This window comes from Ailuropoda melanoleuca, chromosome 11 (genome assembly GCF_002007445.2).
Source record: "Ailuropoda melanoleuca isolate Jingjing chromosome 11, ASM200744v2, whole genome shotgun sequence".
NCBI lineage: Eukaryota > Metazoa > Chordata > Mammalia > Carnivora > Ursidae > Ailuropoda > Ailuropoda melanoleuca.
Window position 1 is genome coordinate 19737100 of NC_048228.1, and position 14055 is coordinate 19751154.

Here is a 14055-nt window from a genome sequence, read left to right on the forward strand (position 1 = left end):
GATTCCGATGTAAAGTTTGATGCTTCATTAGTTGCGTATAACACCCAGTGCACCATGCAATACGTGCCCTCCTTACTACCCATCACCAGTCTATCCCATTCCCCCACCCCCTCCCCTCTGAAGTCTTCAGTTTGTTTCTCATAGTCCATAGTCTCTCATGTTTCATTCCCCCTTCTGATTACCCCCCTTTTCTTTATCCCTTTCTTCCCCTACCAATAATTGTCTTTCTCTGCTTGACTTATTTCACTTAGCATTATCTCCTCTATTATCTCCTCCCTGACTTATTTCACTTAGCATTATCTCGCCCATGTTGCAGCAAATGTTGAGAATTTGTTCTTTCTGATAGCTGAGTAATATTCCATTGTATATATGGATCACAACTTCTTTTTTTTTTTTNCTTTTCTTTATCCCTTTCTTCCCCTACCGATCATCCTAGTTCTTATGTTCCATAGATGAGAGAAATCATATGATAATTGTCTTTCTCTGCTTGACTTATTTCACTTAGCATTATCTCCTCCAGTGCCGTCCATGTTGCAGCAAATGTTGAGAATTCGTTCTTTCTGATAGCTGAGTAATATTCCATTGTATATATGGACCACAGCTTCTTAATCCAGTCATCTGTTGAAGGGCATCTCGGCTCCTTCCATGATTTGGCTATTGTGGACAATGCAGCTATGAACATGCATTGGGGTGCATATGGCCCTTCTCTTCCATCTGTATCTTTGGGGTAAACACCCAGTAGTGCAATGGCTGGATCATAGGGTAGCTCAATTTTTAACTTTTTAAGGGACCTCCACACTGTTTTCCAGAGTGGCTGTACCAACTTGCATTCCCACCAACAATGTAGGAGGGATCCCCTTTCTCCACATCCTCTCCAACAATTGTTGTTTCTTGCCTTGTCTATCTTTGCCATTCTAACTGGCGTAAGGTGGTATCTCAGTGTGGTTTTGATTTGAATTTCCCTGATGGCTAATGATTTTGAACATTTTTTCATGTGTCTGTTAGCCATTTGTATGTCTTCATTGGAAAAGTGTCTGTTCATATCTTCTGCCCATTTTTTTTTTTAAGATTTTATTATTTGACAGGGATAGAGACAGCCAGCGAGAGAGGGAACACAAGCAGGGGGAGTGGGAGAGGAAGAAGCAGGCTCACAGCGGAGGAGCCTGATGTGGGNNNNGGAGGAGCCTGATGTGGGGCTTGATCGCATAACGCCGGGATCACGCCTTGAGCCGAAGGCAGATGCTTAACCGCTGTGCCACCCAGGTGCCCCCTTCTGCCCATTTTTTTTATTTGTTTATTTATTTCTCACGTATTGAGTTTGAGAAGTTCTTTGTAGATCTTAGATACCAGTCTTTTATCTGTAGTCTCATTTGCAAATATATTCTTGCATTCCGTGGGCTGCCTCTTAGTTTTTTTGACTGTTTCCTTGGCTGTGCAGAAGCTTTTTATCTTGATGAAGTCCCATAAGTTCATTTTATCTTTTGTTTCTCTTGCCTTTGGAGATGTGTCATGAAAAAGGTTGCTTTGGCCGATGTCATATAGGTTGCTGCCTATGTTCTCCTCTAGAATTTTGATGGATTCCTGTCTCACATCGAGGTCTTTCATCCATTTGGAGTTTATTTTTGTTCACACACATTTTATAGAGAAAATCTTGAGATAAAAGTTGAAGACTGTGTTCAATACGGTAAGCCAGTAGCCCATGTGACAATTAAGCACTTGAAACATATCTGGGTTGCCTGGCCAGCTGGGTCTTGATCTCGGGGTTGAGTTTAAGCCCTCGTTGGGTGTGGAGCCTATTTTTTTTAAAAAAGAAAGAAAAACGTGACTTCTCTGAACTGAAATGTATAGATGAAACACACATAGGATTTCAAAGACTTAGTACAAATTCAAAGAATGTAAATTATATCATTAATATTGGTTTACATTAGTTACATGTTCAAATAATATTTTGTGTATATTGGCATAAATAAAATATGTTATCAAAATTAATTACACTTGTTTCTGTAACTTTCTGTAACTTGGTTACTATAAAATTTTTAATTACGGCAGAACATGCAACTCTTGATCTCGGGGTTGAGTTTAAGCCCTCGTTGGGTGTGGAGCCTATTTTTTTTAAAAAAGAAAGAAAAACGTGACTTCTCTGAACTGAAATGTATAGATGAAACACACATAGGATTTCAAAGACTTAGTACAAATTCAAAGAATGTAAATTATATCATTAATATTGGTTTACATTAGTTACATGTTCAAACAATATTTTGTGTATATTGGCATAAATAAAATATGTTATCAAAATTAATTACACTTGTTTCTGTAACTTTCTGTAACTTGGTTACTATAAAATTTTTAATTACTTATCGTTCTCATAAGTCACGTGTGTCTCATAAGCTTCTGTGGGACAGTGCTGGTTTAAGCTATTTGCTCCAGATCACTCTGATAGTATTAAAGGCAGAGTTAGAACCTGGTAGTCTGACCCCGGAGCGTACACTCTTTACCCCTGTGCTCTGAATCTGCATAAAGCACTGAATACCTTCAGGCACACAGTAGCACCACAAATTCAGTGTGTATCCTTTGGTCTTTGTCCTTCTCCGTTCACAACTGACAGGCTCCCTTCCAGCACCTCTGGTTCCTTCTAAAGTACATATTAAGGGGCGCCTGGGTGGCTCCGTCGGTTCAGCGTCTGCTTTTGGCTCAGGCTGTGATCCGGAGTCCTGGGATCAACCCACTCCCAACCCCCCACCCCACCCCACCCCGCATAGTTTCCCTGCTCAGCCAGGAGCCTGCTTCTCCCTCTCCCTCTGCCCCTACCCCCTGCTTGTGTGCTCTCCCTCAATGTGTGTCAAATAAATAAATACATAAAACCTTTTTAAAAAATAATAAAGTAGCTATTAAGTAAAGTGAGTTTAAAAAATAAAATAGCAGTCCCTTGGATAGAGAGCCCAGGTAGTACTGAAAATCCCTTGCTTTGATGGAACTTACATTCTAGCCAGGGAGATGGAAGGGTAGAAAGATGTTGCAAATACATAGATATTATTTCCGGTGGTTAAAGGGGCTGTGAAGAAGAAAAGGAGGGCAAAGTCACAGAAAATGCCAGGAGAGTAATGGATGGGAATAGTGCTATTTTTAATAGATGGATCTGGGAAGTCCCCTCTGTCATACTGACATTTGCACAGGGACCTAAATGAAGTGATGGAGCAAGGCTCGCAGTTATTTTGGGAAAGAGCATTTCGGGCAGAGAGAAAAGCAGGTGCATAGGACCTCGGGCAGGGGCAAAAAAGCTAATGTAGCGGGAATGGAGTGAGGAGAGGTAGAAGATGAAGTTGGAGGAAGGGGGGCGGGCCGGGGGCAAAGGGCCTGCTGGTCGGTTGATCATTTTGATTGACACCGGATATCACTGGAGGCTTGGAGCACAGGAGTTAGGCATTCTGAGTCGGGTGCTTAGGGCTCTAAAAGATTCGACTGTAGGCAGCAAGAATGAAGGTAGGGAGCCCAGCTCAGAGGTTACTGCCCTTGCCCAGTTGTGCAAGTATGGTGGTTTAGACTAGGATGGCATCAGTGTAGGTGACAAATAAGGTCAGATTTGGATTGTTTATGGAGGTAAGGCTGACAAAATCTGAGAATGACTTGAATGTGAATGTGGAGACAAGATAGCAGTGAAAGTGGCCTAACTACACAAGGCCTCATCTTATATTATTTATTCATGTGTTAATTCTTTTATAGATTTATTTATCCAGTCTGTCTGCAGGCTGACCGAATGCCAATAAATGGGCTGCATGCTGGAAAGGCAAGGAAAGAAAACCTTTCTGCCTAGCAGATTTTAGAAGCATATTTTTCAATAACTTTTTTTCCTGATATAAACCTAATATTTACCAAAGATATTTTGAGAGGAAGAAGTAGCATGTATAATTCTTGTCTACTACAAAGTATCTACATTCCAATTTCAATAACTATTCCCCTTGCATCCTCTTCCAATTCTTCCTCATTATAAGTAGCACTGATGAATGAATGAATGAACAAATAAATCAATAAACAAACAAATAATATTTAAGGAGTGCTCCTTTTTTTTTAAATTATAGTATTAGATCATAATTTTATTTATTTAGTTAGTTAAGACTTTATTTTTAAGTAATCTCTACAACCCAATGTGTGGCTCGAACTTACAACCCTAAGATCAAGAGTTGCACACACTACTGACTGAGTCATCCAGGGGCCCACATCTATTATTTTTCATCCAACAATCTAAATCTAAAATTATGATCTAAAGGGAATCTGGCTGGCTCAGTCAGTACAGCATGCGACTCTTGGTCTCAGGGTCATTGAGTTCTAGCCCCATGTTGATTACTAAAGGTAGAGATTACTAAAAATAAAAAAAAATGAATGTTTTGTCTAATACATTGAAATTTATTTTAATTATGTCTCTCTCTTCAATATCTGTATAACTAAGACAAAAATTCAATCGAATCTGGCAAACACAACATTTATGGAGGCCAAAGCTCTTAAATTCTCAGTCAAAAATCCCACAAGAACAATCTTTCAAATTATTTGATTGATCTATGAAAAGATAGTTATTTAAAAACTTTTATTACTGTGGCTTTACTGTTATTTCATATCAAAAGTAATACATTTATTTTTAAAATTTTAGAAATACAGAAAGAAAGAAGTAGGAAAAACAGCTTACTCTTTGTCCCACTACCCATCATGGATAGACTGTTGGTAGATTTTCTTCCAGTTACTTTTTTAATGCTTAGATTATTTTATTTTTTAAAAAAAACCTTCTTTGTACTACTATAAATACAATTTTACATCCTGACTTACTCATTTGACATTTTTCCAACCAGTTTTCACAAAAATACTTTTTTTAAACTGAAAATAATGTTCTGTGGAAGTTACTTGGATATCAATATGATTAATATTTGACTATTGTTAACCCATCCATCAGGGTTTAATCAAGTTAATCTACCAAGTTAAGCGATTATTTTCGTCCTCCCTTAGCACCCCATGTTCACTGAACAGACTTTCCCAAAGAGTGGAGGTATGTTTGCAGAAGTCTGCATGCTAGATTTTCCTTAACTATTCACCCATTATTTTGAGTTTCCTTCATTCTATCTTGGTGCTGCGTTTGTCCTTACATAGGCTTTCCAATTTATTTGTTGGTTTTCCACTTTTAATATGTTGGTAAGTCATCATATATGCATATGAACTGTAATCTTCATCTCCTTTATTAAAAAAGCAATCGCTTAAAAAAAAAGAAAGAATATTATAAAACAGACAAGGAGACGGAGATACAAACACTGTAACCCAAGCAACAAAGCCAACTCCTGGAATATACCATTCTACATCTTTTTTTAAATGTCTATGTACATGTATATGCCCCTTGGACTTCATCTGCACTTATCTGTGTTGTCATTAACAGTGAAGAAAACCCAAATTTCATCTTGGAAAAAAAATAAATGCTGCATCCTTGGAATGAAGTTTCATATTCTTGTGATGTTTTTCTCTAAGGCATTTCAGAAGTCTTATCTATTCAGTTCAGGGAACAGAAAACACAAAGTGAGAGAGTTGATGCTGGATGTAAAAGAAAATGGAAAAAATAAGTCAAGGTCAAAGAAGAAGAGCAGGTTCAGAGGCCCCGGATCCTCAGCTGCTGTTGCTTCTCATCTTGCAGCTGGCCTCCTGCCGAACACCAAGTGGCTGCCCTTGACTTCCCTCCTCCATCCTGCCCTTGAGGAGGCACACATTAAGACGTGAGAAGCCTAAACCCCTGCTCTCCTGTGCTAACCCTACAATGCGCAAGCCTGTGACATTCCAGCTGGTACCAAGTGATTTCTTAGGAGTTCTAGTGATTTGGCGTTGCCTTAGGGGACTTCCTTGTTTGGTAACATTGGTGCCTCAATACAAAATAGAAGACATCTCTTGCCACAGGAATAAACAATTTAAATAATTTAATTATGTTTAATGTTCCACAGAATAATGAATATATATATGGTCTGTATGCTTGATATTTATCTATTCTATTTTATAAGATAGATATTCTATTTTATCAGCCCCATTTGTGTTGATAAAACATGACCTTTTTTTTTCCAAAGGAACTTTTTTTTTTTAAAGATTTTATTTATTCATTTGACAGAGACAGAGACAGCCAGTGNATAAAACATGACCTTTTTTTTTCCAAAGGAACTTTTTTTTTTTAAAGATTTTATTTATTCATTTGACAGAGACAGAGACAGCCAGTGAGAGAGGGAACACAAGCAGGGGGAGTGGGAGAGGAAGAAGCAGGCTCACAGTGGAGGAGCCTGATGTGGGGCTTGATCCCAGAACGCCGGGATCACACCCTGAGCCGAAGGCAGATGCTTAACGACTGCGCCACCTGGGCGCCCCTAAAAATTTAAGTCTTAAATGCAATAATATATTCAAAAAAATTAATATAAGGCCAGGCAGATAGTTTTTTAAACCTTCATTTCTTATCACAGCCAGAATGTTGTCTCCTGTATTTGCTGCAACTGAAGAAAACAAATGGGCACATGTAAACATGAGTTCAATTCTTTGCCAGCATAGGCATCTGAGAATTTTTGCAAGGGAGAGAGAGAGAGCTCCTTGGTCTTTCAATGCTGCAAAATGGTGCCCAACACTGCCATTTACTTATCCCACGTTAAGGAGTGTACTTTGGTGCATGTCAAAGAAAAGAAAGGGATTGAGAATTTGAAAGAGTGGCCAGTAGAACACTCAGGAATTTTCCAGCATGTTGCCATGGGGCCTGCTCTACTAAATCAACAGCAAAGTTACACAGGACTTTGCATCAGCCATCAGCTTCAGAGACTTTCGATATAAATCTGATTCAAGCAGAGAATTTAGAAAGAAAAGAGAAGAGAAAGAATTGCTGTGCCAGATCCTAGAAAGAATTTAGGATTCAAAAGGAGAGAGCCATGCATATAGCACTGAATGAATACCAAGAGCTAAGCGTTGGTCAGCATTTTTTTTTTTTTCCCGATGAGTTAGCAATGATGGGTTTCCCTTAATGATGGGTTTGCAGTAAGAATAATATTTCTAGAACAATGTAATCTGAAACTTTTCTCTTTATTTCTTATTTTACCTCTTCTCACTGAAAGAGTAGTTTCATTCTCACACCACCAGCAAAATTCAGGGCACTGGATGGCTCGTCTTGTCTCCTTAGTAAATTCTTATCATAGTGCCTGTGCGTATTAATTGTTCAATACATGTTGGCTATTTCTAATATCATTGTAACACACATATTACATATTGTCATTATTTTACCTCTACAATTTTGTAGTCCTGGAAGGGACAGCACATCGAAGATGTTTTAGACCACATTATTCTGCTCAAAACTCTCCAGTGGCTTCTCATCTCCCTCAGAATAAAAATAAATTCTTTTTGGAGTGATCCCCAAGGTTCTATCCTCTGACCTATAGCTTCATGCTTGGCCTCAACTCCTGCCATTCTTCCCCTTATTCACTCTCACCATCCAGGCTGGCCTTCTTGTCCTACCTTAATATCTGAGGTACACTTCCACCTCAGGGCCTTTGCATTTGCTCTTCCAGAGCTTGAAAGCTGGATTTCTCCCTACCTCACATCTTTTAGGCCTCTGCTCAAATGTCATCTTCTCAGTGAGACCAACCCTGAGTGCCCTATTTAAAACTGCAATATCTGCATACACACCATCCACTTGAACTCCGTATCTCTTTCCTGGCTTTATTCTCCATGGTGTGTATCATAATCTGACATAGCGTGTGCTTGTGTGTGTACATTTATATATAAATCTATCATCTATCTATCTATCTATCTATTTCTTGCTATTTCCCTCCACTAGAATATAACCTCAACCAGGACAGACATATTATTTTATTGCTGATGCTTAGCCCATAATAGCTGTATAATAAATACTTGCTGAGTGACTAAATGAATCATATACATTGCCATTTGTAATGGAAGATCCAAGAAAAAATTTTAATTAAAGTACAATCATGAAAGGAGGACTGAGAATCAGAAGGACACCACCCAAGGTGGTAAAGGACACAGAATGGGCGGCCCTTTTTTTTTTTTTAAGATTTCATTTTTAAGTAATCTCTACACCCAGTGTGGGGCTCAAACCCACGATCCCGAGATCAAGAGTTGCGTGCTCCACTGACTGAGCCAGCCAGGAGGCCTGAGAATGGGGTAGTCGTGGAATCTGAAGATAAACCTGTCTACTTGATCATTTTACAGAAGGCCAACCCACTTCAGATGACCAGAAACAAGACTGCATTAATCCTGGCAATTGAGGAAAACCCAACCCTTATTTCAGAAATTCTACTGCCGTATTAAAACCCTTTTGTGGCCATTTCTCAGTTATATTAACAGATCTCTCCTTCTCCTCTAAGGGTACCAAAACCAAAAAAAAAAAAAAATTACTTCAAGGGCCTGGAAAGGAATGACTGACTAAATATAGCCACATTGTACTGTAAAAAATAAAGACTGCCAACAGAAGTCTGCCAAAATAAGAGCTGGTCAAGAAGGCACACATTACGTTCTTCCTGGTTTCAACTCTGAGATAGGAAAGTTTAAGAAACTGCGGTTAACAGTTCTCTATTTTGCATATAATAACCAGAAATTTTAAATGATCTGGAATTTGGCTCATCCTTTCAAACTGTAACCTGGATATTTAAAGGCAGGGACTACGTGACTCCAGGCAAAAATATACTGTATCACATTGGAAGCTCTGTTCGCCTTCCCAGCTGCTGCAAGAACATTTGTCATGTGGTGACAGCATTCTCGCTCCTGAGAGCTCGCACAGCCTCAGACCAGTATCCTGGCCTCTGCTACGGTTTCTGGGCCTTCGTGAAATCAATTGCCAATAACCTTTCAGAGCAGAACACTATAAGGAACGTCGTAAATCCCCTCCTACCTTTTCAAACCGTTCCCAAGAGAAGTATATAATCAGAAATGGCGACATTTCAGTGACAGGCAGTTTGGGGCCAGAGGTATGGTGAAACCCAACACTTCTTCAGGCCTTAACACAGTCTCACAACTTTGGGATTAAACATCAGCGTTGGATGTCAACTAAAGCAGAGTCATCAAAAACGTGCTCTGAAAACTTTCAATTATAGCTCTCTCTTTCTTGGCATAGGTAAGTTGGACAGGAAGCAGAGATGGAGGGAAATTCTATTTTAGAGGATGGTGGTCTTTTTTTCATAGAGGCTTTGGGGAAGGAAACATAAATATAAACAGAGAGGGGGTTTGTTGGATGGAAGCAGACAATAGGTTAGCTCACAAGGGAATACGGTGTGGGTTTAAGCAAGTAGAAGAAGCCAAATGATATGTGAAAATTTGTTGTATGAGGTAATAATACACTTCCACGGGGGCGCCTGGGTGGCTCAGTCAGTTAAGCATCTGCCTTCAGCTCAGGTCATGATGTCCAGGTCCCGGAATCGAGTCCTGCATCAGGCTCTCTGCTCAGTGGCAAGTCTGCTTCTCTGTCTGCCTCTGCGATATCTCTCTCTCAAGTAAATAAACAAAATCATAAAAAAAAAATACACTTCCATGTCGTTAGCATCATATAATCATGAAAACAGTGGTTCTCAAAGTGTGGTACCTGGACAAGCAGCATCGGCATTACCTGGGGACTGGTTTAAGATGCAAATTCTCAGACCTACCCCAGACTTACCACATCAGAAACTCTGCAGGTGGAGAGTTTCACAAGCCCTCCGGGTGATGCTGATGCCACCCTAAAGTTTGAGTGCTGCAGGATCGCGTGCCCTCATGCAGTAATTCTCCAACATTTAATGAGCGCCAGTCACCTGCTGAGAGATCACGACTGCCAGGGCCCAGCACAGAACCAGTTCTTCATCAGTTCTTGTGGGCTAGTGGACGACAGGAAAGGGGGGAACGGGGAGCATGGTCACATAAATTGAAGAAGCAGAGCTACTCAACTTCCGTCACTATCTCTCACTTTTTGGTTTTTATTATACTCAAACTTAAAGAACAAAAATTAATCCCTAACACCGTAATATTTTACTGAGTTGAAGTCAGTATATACATACTACTTTGTGATACAATCTTTATTTTTATTTTTTTTTATTTAAGCTTTAGCTTTATCTATTAAATGATTTGAGGCTATTGCTTTTTTTCTCCCCCCACTTGGTTTATGTGCACACTTCCATGTATCAGTTTAACCCATACGCTTGCTATTTTTAGGCTTTACAACCTTTCTTTGTGTTTCCTTTTCACTGGCTTACAAATATTAAACAATTAACTCTGACATTTATGACAAACAGTGGCAATAGCATTTGAATCTCCTACAGAAGACAGCAGTTAGTGCCACCCAGGGCTAAGTTCAGCTCAAATAATAAAGAAACAAAGAATCAGTCCCAGTGCTGTAGAGACAACAGTCACAGGAAGTAATTTAAGGCAATTAACAAGGACCACAGTAAGAAGCACCTCAGAGCTTAAGTGATTGGGGAATAGGCAGTAAAGAAGTGATCAAATGGGAAGGCTCCTTCAAAAATGAAGTTTTGGATTAGTACTGAGAGGAAGTGATGGATACAGATTGGCAGAGAGTGGGAAAGCCATTCCAGGTTTAAAGAATGGCTTTTCCAGGGGCCCACAGAGAGGAACTAGCAAGTCATGTGCTGGGTGCTATCTGCCAATTAACTTGGCTCCAGAAGAAGGTCATGTTAGGGAATAACAAAGGATGAGGTTGGGGAGTTGACAGTGAGCCCAGAATGCTAAACTAAGAGATATGGTAACCAGTAAACAAGGAATCTTGATAGATTCACAAATGAGGCAGTGATGTGATAAAAACAAACAAAAAAGTTGACGTCCCAAAATGAGTATTGATATAGAAGTAAAATCCATGAGTTATGTTGTTGACAATATAAACCATTTAAAGCAAGAATTATTGTGAATAAGACATATAATAATAATTTGCACTATTATGCCTTTCTCCCGTTGTTTGTATACTTAATGTGCTTTCAAAGCTCCCTGTCCTATTTCCTCCAGCATCACGGCATAAAATAGTTCTATTGTAAATTTGTGCTAGAAAGAATAGCCTTTGACAGATACCCCGAATTCTATGATGCAAAAGTAGTTCAAGTTTTCTTGAAGCAATCTCAACACTGTACTTCTGCAATACATTTCTGAAGCCGCTCCACCTGCCGAGAGCTGTAGAGGCTGCAGGGTTTAACCTCAGCCAAACCAGCGCAGCCCTTGCTTGCAAGATCCTTTGCATAGGCTGTCAGCTTCATTTAGCGCAATTGCATCTCTACTCACATTTCACAGCCTTTATCCCGAGCAGTAACAAGGCTGCAAATAACTCTTAAAAATCTTAATATTTTAGATATGCCAAGTGTATGAAATAAAAGGGAAAATCTGTCCTCTTCTAATCCTAAATTCTATTTTTTTTTTAAATTTTGATATTCTACATATATAAGAAGCAATCTATAATTGAGCCGTTGTTGTTCACTCCAGGGTCCACATAACTCCAGGATACTGTGGTGAATTTAAATCAAGAGCAGAGCTGATGGGTAACAAATCAGTGTGGGAATTTTGCCAAGGCTTGATAGCCTTGGGAGGGATGATTTCCAAGTGAAACTTTTTCAAACCCATTGAGGAGCTAGGCAGAGCAAAGTAGTGAAAAGTGGAACCCATAGATTTAGTTCAACATGTTTAAATAGCAGCACTAATTTTTTGGCCAAAATTGTATTAAGTATTGAGAAATAAGGTCTGGGGTTTGGGAGAATAAGTCATTGGAATAGTGAGAAAAAAAGGGTAAATACTTCCTACCTGAAATAAACCAAAGAAAATCACCAGGCAGATTCTTTGATAGCAGGTGCTTATCATTCTTAAAATTTCTTCTCTGTTCCCACTGTTCCAGTACCTCTTGTATTCCTATGGGCCCATCAACATCGTGGAGTCAGGAAATATATACATTTGCCTTAAATAACGAACGCTTCAACCTGAGGAAGGAGAGAGGGAGAAAAAGAAGGAGAGATGCAAAGAAGAAGAGGAGATGAAGGGAAGTGTAATCATTTAATTAGTATGGGAAAGTCTTCATTGGGAAATAGGAATATACTCTTCCCAGGCTTCATTTTCCAAATTCTTTTCTGAGTGTGAACATCGAGTTACACTTGTGTCTGATTTAGCATTTAAAGATTCACTTGGGGTGCCTGGCCGGCTCAGTGGGTAGAGCATGTGACTCTTAATCTCAGGGCTGTGAGTTTGAGCCCCAATTGGGTGTAGAGCTTACTTACAGAAAAAAATAAATAATAAGATTCACTTGTCATATGACATGACCTCCACATACATCAGAGTCCACTGGAAAGAACAGGGACTGCTTCTGATAATGGGAAAATAGGCTCTGTTGAGCTTAAAGAATTTTTCTAATAAGGGATATTCCTGGGGAATTCTTTTTCCCCAGGATAAATTGGACTATTAGCGGTGTTTCTCCTAGTGTTGGCTTTAGCACCTCCAGGATCTGGGACAACTCCATTTGTCCTGTGACTTTGGGTAAGTGATTGAATAACTCAGGCTTCTTCTATTTCTTTATTTTTTTTTTTTAAGAGTTTATTTATTTGTTTGACAGAGAGACAGCCAGCGAGAGAGGGAACACAAGCAGGGTGAGTGGGAGAGGAAGAAGCAGGCTCGCAGCGGAGCAAGAGCCCAATGTGGGGCTCCATCCCAGGACCCTGGGATCACACCCTGAGGCGAAGGCAGAGGCTTAACAACTGAGCTACAAAGGGGCCCCAAGGGCTTCTGTTTCTCATCTGTAACACACCAGATGATGCCTGTGTGTCTTTTTTGCATTTGAGAGCTTTCATCTAAGATTATTCCAAGAGCAGCCCTCCTTTCTCAGACCCACCTATTCCTGCTTCAGAAAGAACTTGAACTCTTAGAACATCAATAAAATGTTTAACCTGTTGAGCCTATTCTATGTTCAAGGGATTTTTAGTTCCTATATTACAGAACTTAAAGAAATTTTCTAAATTAATTACCTACATAATTTGAGACTATGAGTTTTTTGTTTCCTTTTTTTTTTTTTAAGATTTTTATATATTTGTTTATTTATTTATTTGAAAGACAGAGAGAGAACGAGTGGGGAGAGGGATAAAGGTAGAGGGAGAGAGAAAATGTCAAGTAGACCCCACACTGAGTGCAGAGCCTGACTCGGGGCTCCATCACAAAACCCTGAGATCATGACCCGAGCTGAAATCAATAGTCCATTGGTTGCTTAACCCGAGTGCCCCTTGTGCTTCCTTTATTGATTCTCATTGGAAACTGTGTTTTGGGATTTCTGGATGGCCAGTAGGTTAAGTATCTGCCTTCTGCTCAGGGCATGATCCCAGGGTCCTGAGAGCAAGCTGAGCTGGCTCTCTGCTCAGCCAGGAGTCTGCTTCCCCTCGCCCTCTGACCCTCCCCCTGCTCATGCTCCCATTCCCTCTCTCTCTGTCTCAAATAAATAAAATCTAAAAAAAAAAAAAAAAAAAAAAAAAAAATTTTTAAAGAAANTTATAAGGAAAAATATAAAAAAATAAAATAACAAAAATGAGGAACTTATACAAAGAACTAGATAAGAAACCGAAGACTTAAAACATAAGAGTAAGAAGAATGAATAGAAAAAAATTGGCCAAAGAAATGTGCAAAATGTGTCAAAAAAAGGAAGATTACTCATGTTTGCTTATAGGTGAATCAATGTGCATTTTTTGTCATTCTTTCACTGTGCACATCAAAATGATATTACTTGGAGACCTGAAAATGCTTTAAAATTTAAAAAATAGGGACACCTGGGTGACTCAATCAGATGTGTCTGACTCCTGATTTCCACTCAGGTCATGATCTCAGGGTCATGAGAGAGAGCCTTCTGTCAGGCTCTGTACTGGGTGTGGAGCCTGCTTAAGAATCTCTCTTTCCCTTCCCTCTGCCCCTCCCCCACCTAAAAAAATTTAAAAATAAATTTCACAAGGACTATGGCATGGAAAGCTTACTTTCCTCATATTACTCCTTAAAAGTTGTTCTATCATTTATATAAATATCAGTTATTAATGTCTGTAAGTTATTGGTAATTGC

At 39.4% G+C, this 14055-nt stretch overlaps 1 long non-coding RNA gene across 2 annotated transcripts; it reads right to left on the minus strand.

The window, feature by feature from the left end:
- Positions 1 to 1549: 1549 nt before the first annotated feature.
- On the minus strand, positions 1550 to 12001 carry LOC117804484. 2 transcript variants are annotated; one of them, XR_004628975.1, is made up of 3 exons: positions 11776 to 12001; positions 9659 to 9854; positions 1550 to 1793 (listed from the first exon to the last, which is right to left on the minus strand). It is a non-coding gene; the product is annotated as an uncharacterized LOC117804484 (long non-coding RNA). The 2 variants fall into 2 exon arrangements; XR_004628974.1 differs by lacking the exon at positions 1550 to 1793 and adding an exon at positions 2047 to 2103.
- Between the last annotated feature and the right edge of the window lie 2054 nt (positions 12002 to 14055).